General features: G+C 29.6%; 1 pseudogene; it reads right to left on the bottom strand.

The window, feature by feature from the left end:
• Window positions 1-290: 290 nt before the first annotated feature.
• Window positions 291-8,539, bottom strand: LOC139849929 (mitotic spindle checkpoint protein MAD2-like; annotated as a pseudogene).
• Between the last annotated feature and the right edge of the window lie 5,691 nt (window positions 8,540-14,230).

The following is a 14,230-nucleotide window of genomic DNA, read 5'->3' as shown; positions in this document are numbered from 1 at the left end:
AATAGGTTAGGATACATTAATGTAGGAGTAATAAATAAGTCTAACAATTCTGTCTATATAACTGCTTTCAAATGAGAATACAAGATAACAATAGGCTTAAAGAACATAACAATTTCATTTTCAGCCAAAATCCTTCTAAGTTTCCATGGAAACCAAGAGCAAACAGGTTTTATGGTTCACGTTTCATTCTCCTCTAAGCTTACACAAAAAGTGAATCAAAAGGATTCACATCAATCATTGAAAATCAACAAGATACACACAGCAACAAAAGACTAAAAAAATCATATATTTTAGTGCTCATCCCAATCATCATTCCTGTAAGACACTAAAGTGTCAACCTTGTGTATCTGCATCACACAAACTAGAATATCACGTCTAGGCATTCAAAAACTATATATTACATATTCTAAATAAAAGTTGAAAACGGTATACACAAATGGAAAGTTAATGTGTTACCTTGGTGTCGAAAGAGTGCAATTTCACCATTTGGGGATTAGCAATCAACTTAGGGTCACTTTCTGTCCAAGTAAACGGTACCTCAACATCATTATCAGTATATGCTAACACATCAAAGATACCTGCAATTTAAACAAAATACATACATAAATAAAACTAATACTGAACAAACTTAATAAAGTGATAACAGGAAACTCGTTGATTCATACAAGGTTCATCTAGGCATGGAAAGTATGTAATACTAGAAGCAATCTGTCTCATAATAGCTTGAATCTCCCTCATTATTTCTTTATCACTCTTCTCTCTCGAAACCTTAGAAATCAACAAACAAACATTAATCGACACGCAGATAAAGAATCCATAAACTAAAAAAACTTACCCCTTTTCAACCAACTTCTTTATCAGTCTCAATGCTGAAATTCCACCTTTCAAGTACTTCATTATTAGCCTTACTCATAATCACAAGTACAATCCTTTGCAACTTTCCAGATTCCAACCATTCTTTATTATTCACAATGTAAAAACAGAATCACATAAGCATAATATAACACCAATTGCTATTAACATTCGTGAAATGACGTTATTAAACATAAATTTAAAGTTAACCTGAAAGCTGTGTGTTCAAATTTGCAATGAATGTTTTTTTAATATCTTCATCTTGAGAAAGCAACAATGGAAGCCCATATTTCTTCACCCTTCCAAAACTTTCTTCAGGATAAACTCCACGATTGTACAGAATACTACATATCATTGAATATCAATTATCGATTACCCCCATAATAAAGTTCACAATTTTATTCAAACCCACAAAAATTTACACGTATAAAAACACAAAATTGGTATGAGTCTTACCTGTTTGCAGCATAACCTGAAAGGGGTATAAACACAAAATGACAAATCTTTAGTACCGGTAAATTCAGAAAGAGGTGTAATTTTATAAAGGAATGGAAGCAGTGAATGAATAATTATTCCAAAAAAATCGCTGACGATGGCAGTGGAACCACGGAGAGTGATTATGTAAAGACCCATCCTAATCCATTCGGACGAAGTCCATATCGATTATAAACGATTCACAACAGTTGATTACATCGCGAGGTACTTGACCTCTATATGATACATTTTACAAACATTGCATTCGTTTTTGAAAAGACAATCTTTCATTACATCGAAAGTTGACAACATGCATACCATTTCGTAATATATCTTACTATAATTGACTTAATAATAATCTTGATGAACTCAACTACTCGAATGCAACGTCTTTTGAAATATGTCATGAATGACTCCGAGTAATATCTCTAAGATGAGCAAATGCACAGCGGAAGATTTCTTTCGTACCTGAGAATAAACATGCTTTAAAGTGTCAACCAAAATGTTGGTGAGTTCATTAGTTTAACATAAATAATCATTTCATAATTTTAATAGACCACAAGATTTCATATTTCCATTTCTCATAAACATACGTCCCATGCATAGAGACAAAAATATCATTCATATGGATTGAACACCTGGTAACCGACATTCACAATATGCATATAAGAATATCCCCATCATTCCGGGATCCTCCTTCGGACATGATATAAATTTCGAAGTGCTAAAGCATCCGGTACTTTGGATGGGGCTTGTTGGGCCCGATAGATCTATCTTTAGGATTCGCATCAATTAGGGTGTCTGTTCCCTAATTCTTAGATTACTAGACTAAAAGGGGCATATTCGATTTAATAATTCAACCATAGAATGTAGTTTCGATTACTTGTGTCTATTTCGTAAAACAGTTATAAAAGTAGCGCATGTATTCTCAGTCCCAAAAATATATATTGCGAAAGCATTTAAAAAGGGAGCAAACGAAACTCACAGTATTGTATTTTGTAGTAAAAATACATATAACGACATTGAACAACTAAACAATGCAAGGTTGGTCTCGGATTCACGAACCTATAACATTTGTATATTTATTAATACATATAATCGAAATCGAACTTATATATTATTCATAGTGATGTGATTTGTATATATAGTAGATTAATAAATTTCATTATGTGTATTTTCATTTTATTTATATGTATATTAATATAGTTAAGTTATGTATAGTAAATATATATCTTTTATATGCAGATCATTGGTTTATGAAATTATTATTAATTTTGGTAATACTAAAGTTAATAAAAATAGTGGTATTTTATAATAATATTGATAAAAGTGATAATAATAAGTTTAATAATACATTACTAATATTTATATTATTAATATAGATAATATTATTAGTAATTATACTCATATTACTAGTAATAATAATAAACATAATAATGATAATAACAATAATAATAATAATACATAAGGTTAATACTAAAATGATATTAATATTCATGACATTTGTATTCTCACTAATAATAACAATATCAAAAATAATAATAATAATAATAATAATAATAATAATAATAATAATAATAATAATAATAATAATAATAATAAATTTTAAATGATAATGCTAATTATTTATAAGTATAACACTAGTAATGGTAATAATAATATCATTAAAATATATTAATAATCATTGTTTTAGTAATAACATTTTAACATAATAACAATAAGTATAAGTATGTTAATAATAATAATAGCAATAACAATAATAATAATAATAATAATAATAATAATAATAATAATAATAATAATAATAATAATAATAATAATAATAATAATAATAATAATAATAATAATAATAATGAATATCAAATTATACCTTAGGAACAAAAAGAGATAAACTGCCTGGGACGGGACTTGAACCAGCGATCACTTGCAAACCCACTAACACCCTTAACCAATTGGGCTATGCCCATTATCCGAAATATAACAGAAATAATTTATATATAACCCGTATTAATGACAGTCCTCTCCTTCTTCTTCTCTCAACACTCAGTCGATCAGAACCCACTTAATTCTTAACCATAAATTCAAAATGTGTTTTAGGATTTAACTGTATACCAGAAACGATCTGAATTGAACCAGAATTAAATTTAATTAAATTTAAAAAAAAAACGAACGAGAAATAAAATATATAGCTGAACAGAAAAAAGAATGAATACCCGCTGCTAAATATCTCAATCATTGATTTTGAAATTTATAACGTTTCAGCTCGAAATTCCTAAACGAAAGAGATTCTAAATCAATCCTAGAAACTTCCTGAATCGTCAATTAAACTTAAAACATAACAGCGAGTTCGAATTTCTCAAGAATCAAACAGTTTGACTTTTTAAATTAAATCTTTGACTCCTAAATTCGATTCCGATAAAAGGATTTGGAAGTTGAAACTTTGCAGAGAGTTTGAATTAGAGATTCCAAACATAACTGCATTTAAAGATTTTTAATTTCATTAAGAAATCATGTTTTGGCTAAAAAGTTTCAAGAACAGAGAAGACGAGTTTTTTTTTATAAAAGTTCGGTTTAATTCTTCCTATAATGCAGTTAATAATAATTATAATTGATAAGGAAAAATGAGGAATGGAATGAGTTTGTCAAAACACAGGCAATCGTTTGTTTTATAGCCTAATTGCCGTCGACAGGATTTTATAAATCATATACGAGTGGAAAAAAATAAAATAAATAATTATAAAGCATATTTGGATTCGTTTGATATCTGATATGGACTGAAAAATGATTGGAGGCAAGATACAAAAACTGAAACAGCAAAATAGTGCTGCAAAACAAGTTGCCTTAATTTGATTATAGACTCTATATTCAATTCGTTAATATTAATAATTAATATTAATAATAACATATTAATATATAAAAAATATACTAATAATAATAATAGATTTAATAATAAAAATAATATTAATACAACAAACAATAAGGATAATGATGAAAGTAAATAAGATAATGATAATAATAAAAATGATGATTTTTAGTAATAATAACAATATGAGTAAAGATATCAAATTAAATGTACCAATTTTCATATTTATATTTTATTTATCGAAAATAACAATATAATTATTTCTGATATTAGCATTAACAAATTAATAATATTAATAATAGATGTATATAATAATAAGTTATATCTTAATAATAATAACAATAATAATGATTATTAATGATATTGGTAATAATAACATCTAGTAATGATAAAAATATAACAATTACAAGATTCAAATCTTAGGTCAATATATTATATATAATAATATTCATAATGCTGATATTATTATAACTAATGATATTTGTTTTAATGATAAAAGTAATAATGGTAACATTAACATAATAACTGTATTTTAACTTGTAATTACATATATTAATATTATATTTTATATAGTATTTACTAATCTATATATATACACATATTTATTTACAAACAATTATTCGTGAATCGTCGAGAGCAGTCGAAAGGTAAATGAATTCATGAATATAGTTCCAACATTTTTGAGACTCAACATTACAGACTTTACTTATCGTGTCGAAATCATATAAAGATTAAGTTTAAATTTGGTCAGAAATTCCCGGGTCATCACAGTACCTACCCGTTAAAGAAATTTCGTCCCGAAATTTGAGTGAGGTGGTCATGGCTAACAACAAAAATGTTTTCATGATGAATATGAGTTGATAAGTAGAGTTTTATTACCGTTGAGTAATATGAATAAGATAATTCGATTACTCGAAGAGTACGAGTGAAGCTAGCACAAAAGATTGAGATATAGATTTAACTTTTGATGTAGTCACGTTTGAATTCCAGAATTCAAAGGATTTAAAAGATGATCATGAAAATCTATAAAATCTGATTCTTCGGGATTTATGGAAATTGGGATGTCTTTATTTAAATGCGATTGATCTGCCTCGATTGCTCTTTCCAATATTTTTACTATAACTTAACCACTACCGTTTCATTATTCTCACCATACCTATACTTTATTCCTTAATCCATACTTCTAAATATTGTAACAATGCTTAACCCAGTTCTGATTCTTGTCCTTATCCTGACTGTCGCATCAATCATTCTTCTTTTTCAACTTCCACCGGAGGATTCTGTTAACTTCTACTATGCTTTAGGGATTATTGTATTTATAATCCTCCCGTGTCTTTATATTACTATACGCACTGATATCCACAATTTGTAATTTCGGTGTATTGTTGGGCTTTATATTTTCCCTTATATATCGGAGCTTCATGCTCTTGTTTTCTCTTCCCGACTTTAAATCAAGCGAATAATGGTCCAGAATTAGTAAGTATGGAGTTTCGAATGATTATAGTATCCTTAAGCAGAAAGGAATGTATTAGCATGATTTGATTTGTCCAATTACCAGAATCACTGAGAATAGAACTATCAATAATATATTTTCTTGATATGTTTCGAAATTAATCAGAATGAAAGAGTTATGTAACATGACACATGATGATGTTATAATCTGTGAATCATCATGTTCCATTTAGAAACTCAGCATGACTTACTGTAATATAATCACGTTGATCAAGTTTCATTATATTATACTAACTCATGCATCAGTTCCCAACATTACTTCAATAACATTCATATTTTAAGCTCGAAAGTTTACAGAATATAGAAACTAACAGTTTCTATATGATGTAACACTGATATTACGAAGAGATTAATGATTTCAGATAAGAATAGTTATGAAAATATTTTCAGAAATATGGAGGATATTTATAATGAAGGATACGATAATATCTTTGAATATCTTAGATCTGAGGATGATGGAGACTATTGTCCACAAGGGTCTAGAGTAAGGAGCAAGATATTCGCTAAAGACTTCAGCAGGCATTGAATTATTTGGATTCTTTGAAGTCAAACTTATTCTTTGTGATTTGTCCGTGGTTTCCTTCATAGTTTCGCATAATTCGCTTTTCGATACTAAATTTTTTATTTAGCGTTTCCAATAATCCATTCTTTATCATCATACTTTCGACGTTTAAGGTCGTTTATGGATGTCTACGGTTTCTGCTACTTCATTCAGCTTTTTCAACATTCGGAGTATTGATTTGTAGACTGAGTGCTTTTCAGAATTTCAGAATGAAAGATCATAATTCTAAGAGATAAATGTTATACATATAACTGTTGATGTAGATATGCTGTGAGTTTTCAAAGTATTGATTGCTGATTCCCGGTAATTGGTATGGCAGCTTTTGTTACAAGATCCTGATGAGTATATGATATGATTTCAATGAATAAATATAATGATTTATCAAAGAGATTTAAGCCAAGAAGCAACGAGGTTGCTGGTACGTCTACTGGTAATATGGTGGAATATAAAAGGTTCCCTGGTAATAATAAAAGAGCACGCATATATATCAAGGTTATAATAGGGTTGTTTCGAATGAAACGTCGAAGTTGACTTGCTGGAGCTGTGATAAAACTGTCTATCTTGAACAAGAGTTGCAAGGTTATTTTCGGTAATAATAATGTCAAAGGAGCTAGTATAGATACGTGTTAAATGTTTGCTCAGGTTCCGAGTGTTTCCGGGTGCATAACTATATGCATCTACCTTTTCTTCCATAGATGAAGTGCGGTTGGTTCATCCTCTCGATTGAGGTGTTTTCAAGAATCATGAAAGGTTTGAACGCAGATTGGAATCGTCAAGATACAAATGAGGTTTAAGATGAAATCAAGTGGCAACTTGAAGAATTGTTTAGTTTCATATGTTATAATTAATATTTTAATTCATTTTAATTGTCCAAAGTGGGTAGTCCACAGTTAGCAGTCCACAGTTACTAATTCAATAATTCATATACAGTTTATAATATTCGAATTAATTAATACGTATCGTGACCCGTGTACATGTCTCAGACTCGATCACAACTCAAACTATATATATTATTGTAGAATCAACCTCAACCCTGTATAGAGAACTCGATCATTACTGCATATAGAGTGTCTATGGTTATTCCAAATAATATATATAGATGCGTCGATATGATATGTCAAAACCTTGTATACGTGTCCCGATATTTAAAATGTGTAAAATAAATAACAGAAATTAAATGACGATAAATAAAATTGCGATAATTAAATTGCGATAAATAAACTGCGATAAATAAAATGTAATAAGGAATTAACAGTTAGCTAGGAACAGTTAGCTAGGATTTTGTTAGCGTGATTTCTTAACAGAATTTCTTATAGTTATATTGTTTGTTTCTAACAAATTTTTATTTTGTCCAATGTTTTTCTTCATTATGCCACTTGTTGGGTTCTGATAAGTCAAAATCCAAATATGAAATTGAATGACAATGGTTATTCTGTAGTGAACGGATTCGTATATCTGTGGATATAGGTAGAATAGTAAATGACTGTTGAATCAGAAATGAAAGAATGTACAGTGTAACTTATTAATGTGAAATCTAAATATTCCTCGGGTATTACCTACCCGTTAAAATATTTTCACCATTAACAGTTTTTTTACAATAAAACTTTTAATTACAATTTTTATGAGAACATATATACATATATATTTTCTTCAGACGTAATCATGGATTTAATGAGTCAATGTGATATTAACTCATCAGATTTATGGCTAGAACCAGAGTACATAATCTCTAAAACATTAGAGATTACATAATCGCTATGAAGGATGAAGATAGTTTGTGTAAAACGATTCGTAGAATAATGATTATGCTTGAGGTATAGATTGCGAGGTCGAGGCGTGTGATAATGTTGTTGTTGTTGGTACTGGTTATGCTGCTGGTGCTGCTGATGGTGGTACTGTTGCTGTCGGTGCTACAAGTGTTGTTGGTGCTGAGGTTGGTGATGATGTTGGTGTAGTAAGTATAGCTTGTAGATCACGCACCATTCTTGTCAGGGCTTCTATCCTACCCTCTATCATTTCTATCCATCCACTCATCTGATTCGATAGATCTTGATTATCAATTCGAAGTTCCCTAACTTCTTCTAATATTCCCCTTCGATTGGTATTCGGAAGTAGAGGTTGAATATTTTCTGAGATTGCAGTAATGCGACCTTCGAGGTGTAAAACTTTAGCAAGAAGGGTGAATACAGTGTTGCGCATAGGTTCATCGGTGAGTACATCGTTTTCTCCGATGTTAGGAGGTAAGTTTGGTTCGCGGTACGGCTCGCCTTCTTCATTTCTCCATCGAGTGAATAAGTCTCGGACCCACCCCCATCTCCTCCAGAAAGAAAATAGCTAAACGGTGGAGACACTTCGGGTTCATTGACTTCAGAGTCTACTTCAATACGCATCTCAAAATTGCTTCCGGAACTAATGGAATCCAAGCTAGGTGTAGGATCCATTTCTTATGATCAGTTAGAGGATTTTTGATATGAAATGATTTTCAGTTATTGGATAATATTCTAATTATATAGAATATCTAATATAGTACAGAAGATCCCGTAGATTACGGAGGAAATTAAGGAAACGTGTCAGATAAAGTCTACAGTAACAGATACGCTAAGATATGAATTTTGTCTATACACTATTCATGCAGTCAATGCAGTAAAACGTGTCTAGACTAAGAATAATGAGCAGGTAATTTCCTAAGAATGATAAGCAGATGATTTCCGACAAAAACGCTAAGCAAAACTGTTGACATGCAAACACGGTCGAAGTCCAGACTCACTAATGCATCCTAACGACTATCCGTTAGACTCACTAATGCAAGACCTGGTTCGCTAAGACCACCGCTCTAATACCAACTGTAAAGACCTGTCCTAATCCATCCAGATGAAGTCCATATCGATTATAAACGATTCACAACAGTTGATTACATCGTGAGGTACTTGACCTCTATATGACACATTTTACAAACAATGCATTCGTTTTCGAAAAGACAATCTTTCATTACATCGAAAGTTGACAACATGCATACCATTTCGTAATATATCTTACTATAATTGACTTAATAATAATCTTGATGAACTCAACTACTCGAATGCAACGTCTTTTGAAATATGTCATGAATGACTCCGAGTAATATCTCTAAGATGAGCAAATGCACAGCGGAAGATTTCTTTCGTACCTGAGAATAAACATGCTTTAAAGTGTCAACCAAAAGGTTGGTGAGTTCATTAGTTTAACATAAATAATCATTTCATAATTTTAATAGACCACAGGATTTCATATTTCCATTTCTCGTAAACATACGTCCCATGCATAGAGACAAAAATATCATTCATATGGATTGAACACATGGTAACTGACATTCACAATATGCATATAAGAATATCCCCATCATTTCGGGATCCTCCTTCGGACATGATATAAATTTTGAAGTGCTAAAGCATCCGGTACTTTGGATGGGGCTTGTTGAGCCCGATAGATCTATCTTTAGGATTCGCGTCAATTAGGGTGTCTGTTCCCTAATTCTTAGATTACCAGACTAAAAGGGGCATATTCGATTTAATAATTCAACTATAGAATGTAGTTTCGATTACTTGTGTCTATTCCGTAAAACAGTTATAAAAGCAGCGCATGTATTCTCAGTCCCAAAAATATATATTGCGAAAGCATTTAAAAAAGGAGCAAATGAAACTCACAGTATTGTATTTTGTAGTAAAAATACATATAACGACATTGAACAACTAAACAATGCAAGGTTGGTCTCGGATTCACGAACCTATAACATTTGTATATTTATTAATACATATAATCGAAATCGAACTTATATATTATTCATAGTGATGTGATTTGTATATATAGTAGATTAATAAATTTCATTATGTGTATTTTCATTTTATTTATAGGTATATTAATATAGTTAAGTTATGTATAGTAAATATATTCTTTTATATGCAGATCATTGGTTTATGAAATTATTATTAATTTTGGTAATACTAAAGTTAATAAAAATAGTGGTATTTTATAATAATATTGATAAAAGTGATAATAATAAGTTTAATAATACATTACTAATATTTATATTATTAATATAGATAATATTATTAGTAATTATACTCATATTACTAGTAATAATAATAAACATAATAATGATAATAACAATAATAATAATACATAAGGTTAATACTAAAATGATATTAATATTCATGACATTTGTATTCTCACTAATAATAACAATATCAAAAATAATAATAATATTAATAATAATAATAATAATAATAATAATAATAATAATAATAATAATAATAATAATAATAATAAATTTTAAATGATAATGCTAATTATTTATAAGTATAACACTAGTAATGGTAATAATAATATCATTAAAATATATTAATAATCATTGTTTTAGTAATAACGTTTAACATAATAACAATAAGTATAAGTATGTTAATAATAATAATAGCAATAACAATAATAATAATAATAATAATAATAATATTAATAATAATAATAATAATAATAATAATAATAATAATAATAATAATAATAATAATGAATATCAAATTATACCTTAGGAACAAAAAGAGATAAACTGCCTGGGACGGGACTTGAACCAGCGATCACTTGCAAACCCACTAACACCCTTAACCAATTGGGCTATGCCCATTATCCGAAATATAACAGAAATAATTTATATATAACCCGTATTAATGACAGTCCTCTCCTTCTTCTTCTCTCAACACTCAGTCGATCAGAACCCACTTAATTCTTAACCATAAATTCAAAATGTGTTTTAGGATTTAACTGTATACCAGAAACGATCTGAATTGAACCAGAATTAAATTTTAAAAAAAAACGAACGAGAAATAAAATAGATAGTTGAACAGAAAAAAGAATGAATACCCGCTGCTAAATATCTCAATCATTGATTTTGAAATTTATAATGTTTTAGCTCGAAGTTCCTAAACGAAAGAGATTCTAAATCGATCCTAGAAACTTCCTGAATCGTCAATTAAACTTAAAACATAACAGCGAGTTCGAATTTCCCAAGAATTAAACAGTTTGACTTTTTAAATTAAATGTTTGACTCCTAAATTCTATTCCGATAAAAGGATTTGGAAGTTGAAACTTTGCAGAGAGTTTGAATTAGAGATTCCAAACATAACTGCATTTAAAGATTTTTAATTTCATTAAGAAATCATGTTTTGGCTAAAAAGTTTCAAGAACAGAGAAGATGTGTTTTTTTTTATTATAAAAGTTCAATTTAATTCTTCCTATAATGCAGTTAATAATAATTATAATTGATAAGGAAAAATGAGGAATGGAATGAGTTTGTCAAAACACAGGTAATCGTTTATTTTATAGCCTAATTGCCGTCGACAGGATTTTCTAAATCATATACGAGTGGAAAAAAATAAAATAAATAATTATAAAGCAGATTTGGATTCGTTTGATATCTGATATGGACTGAAAAATGATTGGAGGCAAGATACAAAAACTGAAACAGCAAAATAGTGCTGCAAAACAAGTTGCCTTAATTTGATTATAGACTCTATATTCAATTCGTTAATATTAATAATTAATTTTAATAATAACATATTAATATATAAAAAATATACTAATAATAATAATAGATTTAATAATAAAAATAATATTAATACAACAAACAATAAGGATAATGATGAAAGTAAATAAGATAATGATAATAATAAAAATGATGATTTTTAGTAATAATAACAATATGAGTAAAGATATCAAATTAAATGTACCAATTTTCATATTTATATTTTATTTATCGAAAATAACAATATAATTATTTCTGATATTAGCATTAACAATTTAATAATATTAATAATAGATGTATATAATAATAAGTTATATCTTAATAATAATAACAATAACAATGATTATTAATGATATTGGTAATAATAACATCTAGTAATGATAAAGATATAACAATTACATGATTCAAATCTTAGGTCAATATATTATATATAATAATATTCATAATGCTGATATTATTATAACTAATGATATTTATTTTAATGATAAAAGTAATAATGGTAACATTAACATAATAACTGTATTTTAACTTGTAATTACATAGATTAATATTATATTTTATATAGTATTTACTAATCTATATATATACACATATTTATTTACAAACAATTATTCGTGAATCGTCGAGAGTAGTCGAAAGGTAAATGAATTCATGAATATAGTTCCAACATTTTTGAGACTCAAAATTACAGACTTTACTTTATGTGTCGAAATCATATAAAGATTAAGTTTAAATTTGGTCGGAAATTCCCGGGTCATCACAGATTATGTATTTGCTGGCGGTTTTTGTTGGTGATTTTAGTGTCATCCAACGTACATTTTAGTTAGTTGCGATTTACTTGAATGCAGGTGTTAGCTAGCTATACTTACCAACGGGTTCAGAGAGTGTGGAGTACACGCCCGTAAGAGGTTGCTACTAACTGTCCCGTAAATGCGGTGGTCAAGGGGGCTGTGCCCCTGGCGGGGTCCAAGGGGCAGCGCCCCTGTCTGGGGTCCCGCTCCCAGGTGAGCGGGCAGGGGTCGAGGGGGCAGCGCCCCAAAACCTCAACAGAAATTGCACTATTCGTTAACTAGAAAAGTTGCATTCGAATAAGTGTCTGCGAACAGGTATGCCTTTTGGTATAACCGATTTTCGCGCCAAAATTGAAGGGTTACACCCTTTCAGTTTAACTGTTTTCCTATAACAGTTTATGAACGTTTTTTGTTCATTCATTCTGTATTCATCAAACCAACAGAAACACACACATATTCTCTAACAATTTGATCAGTGATTTCGTTGCCAAAAACACTGATTGCGTTCTTGTTTGATCCTTGTAAAGATTTCGTGCAACCGAGGCAATCGTAGGGTCGAAATACTTTATAGAGATAGTGATTACATGATTCAAGAATGAATTCGGCAGTCAATTCATAACCAATTTCTAACAAATCTATAAAGTATTTAGTCTGTAATCATGTCTGGGGAAACGGTGAAAGAGATGACAAGGCAGTTTGCAAAACTGGAGAAATTTGAAGGAGTTAATTTTCGAAGATGGCAACAGAAGATGCGATTTCTGTTAACAACGTTGAAGGTTGTTGATGTTCTATCCACCCCCATGCCAGAACTTCCTGAGGATGCAACTTTAGATCAAATCAGGAGAAGAAACAAGTGGGATAACGACGATTTCATATGTCGTGGCCACATTCTAAATGGTATGTCTGATGCTCTTTTTGATGTTTACCAATCTGTAGAAATAGCAAAGGAACTATGGGATTCGCTTGAATCCAAATACATGGCCGAAGATGCTTCGAGTAAGAAGTTTCTTGTGAGTAATTTCAATAATTACAAAATGGTGGATTCAAGGCCTGTTATGGAACAGTTCCACGAAATTCTTCGAATTTTGGTATAGTTTACACAACACAATCTGAAAATGGATGAATCCATTTCAGTGTCTTCAATTATAGATAAACTGCCACCATCATGGCAGACTTTCAAACACATGTTAAAAAATAAGAAAGAAGAATTGTCTTTGACTGAATTGGGAGGCACCCTACGTATTGAGGAATCAATACGTGATCAAGAGGGTGGTAAGACTAAAGAAAAGGACGTTGCATCATCCTCTACTAACATGATTGAGGATGGTAAACGTGGGAACAAAAACAACAAAAAGTTCAATGGAAAGAAACGTAAGTTTCAAGGTGAAATGTCCCGTTCTTATTGATTAAAAACGTTCCATATTAATTGATTTCGTTGCGAGGTTTTGACCTCTATATGAGACGTTTTTCAAAGACTGCATTCATTTTAAAACAAACCATAAGCTTTATTTCATCAATAAAGGTTTAAAAAGCTTTACGTAGATTATCAAATAATGATAATCTAAAATATCCTGTTTACACACGACCATTACATAATGGTTTACAATACAAATATGTTACAACAA

Source organism: Rutidosis leptorrhynchoides, chromosome 5 (assembly GCF_046630445.1).
Source record: "Rutidosis leptorrhynchoides isolate AG116_Rl617_1_P2 chromosome 5, CSIRO_AGI_Rlap_v1, whole genome shotgun sequence".
NCBI lineage: Eukaryota > Viridiplantae > Streptophyta > Magnoliopsida > Asterales > Asteraceae > Rutidosis > Rutidosis leptorrhynchoides.
The sequence above is the reverse complement of the archived record's forward strand: the minus strand, read 5'-3'. Positions and strand labels throughout refer to the sequence as shown.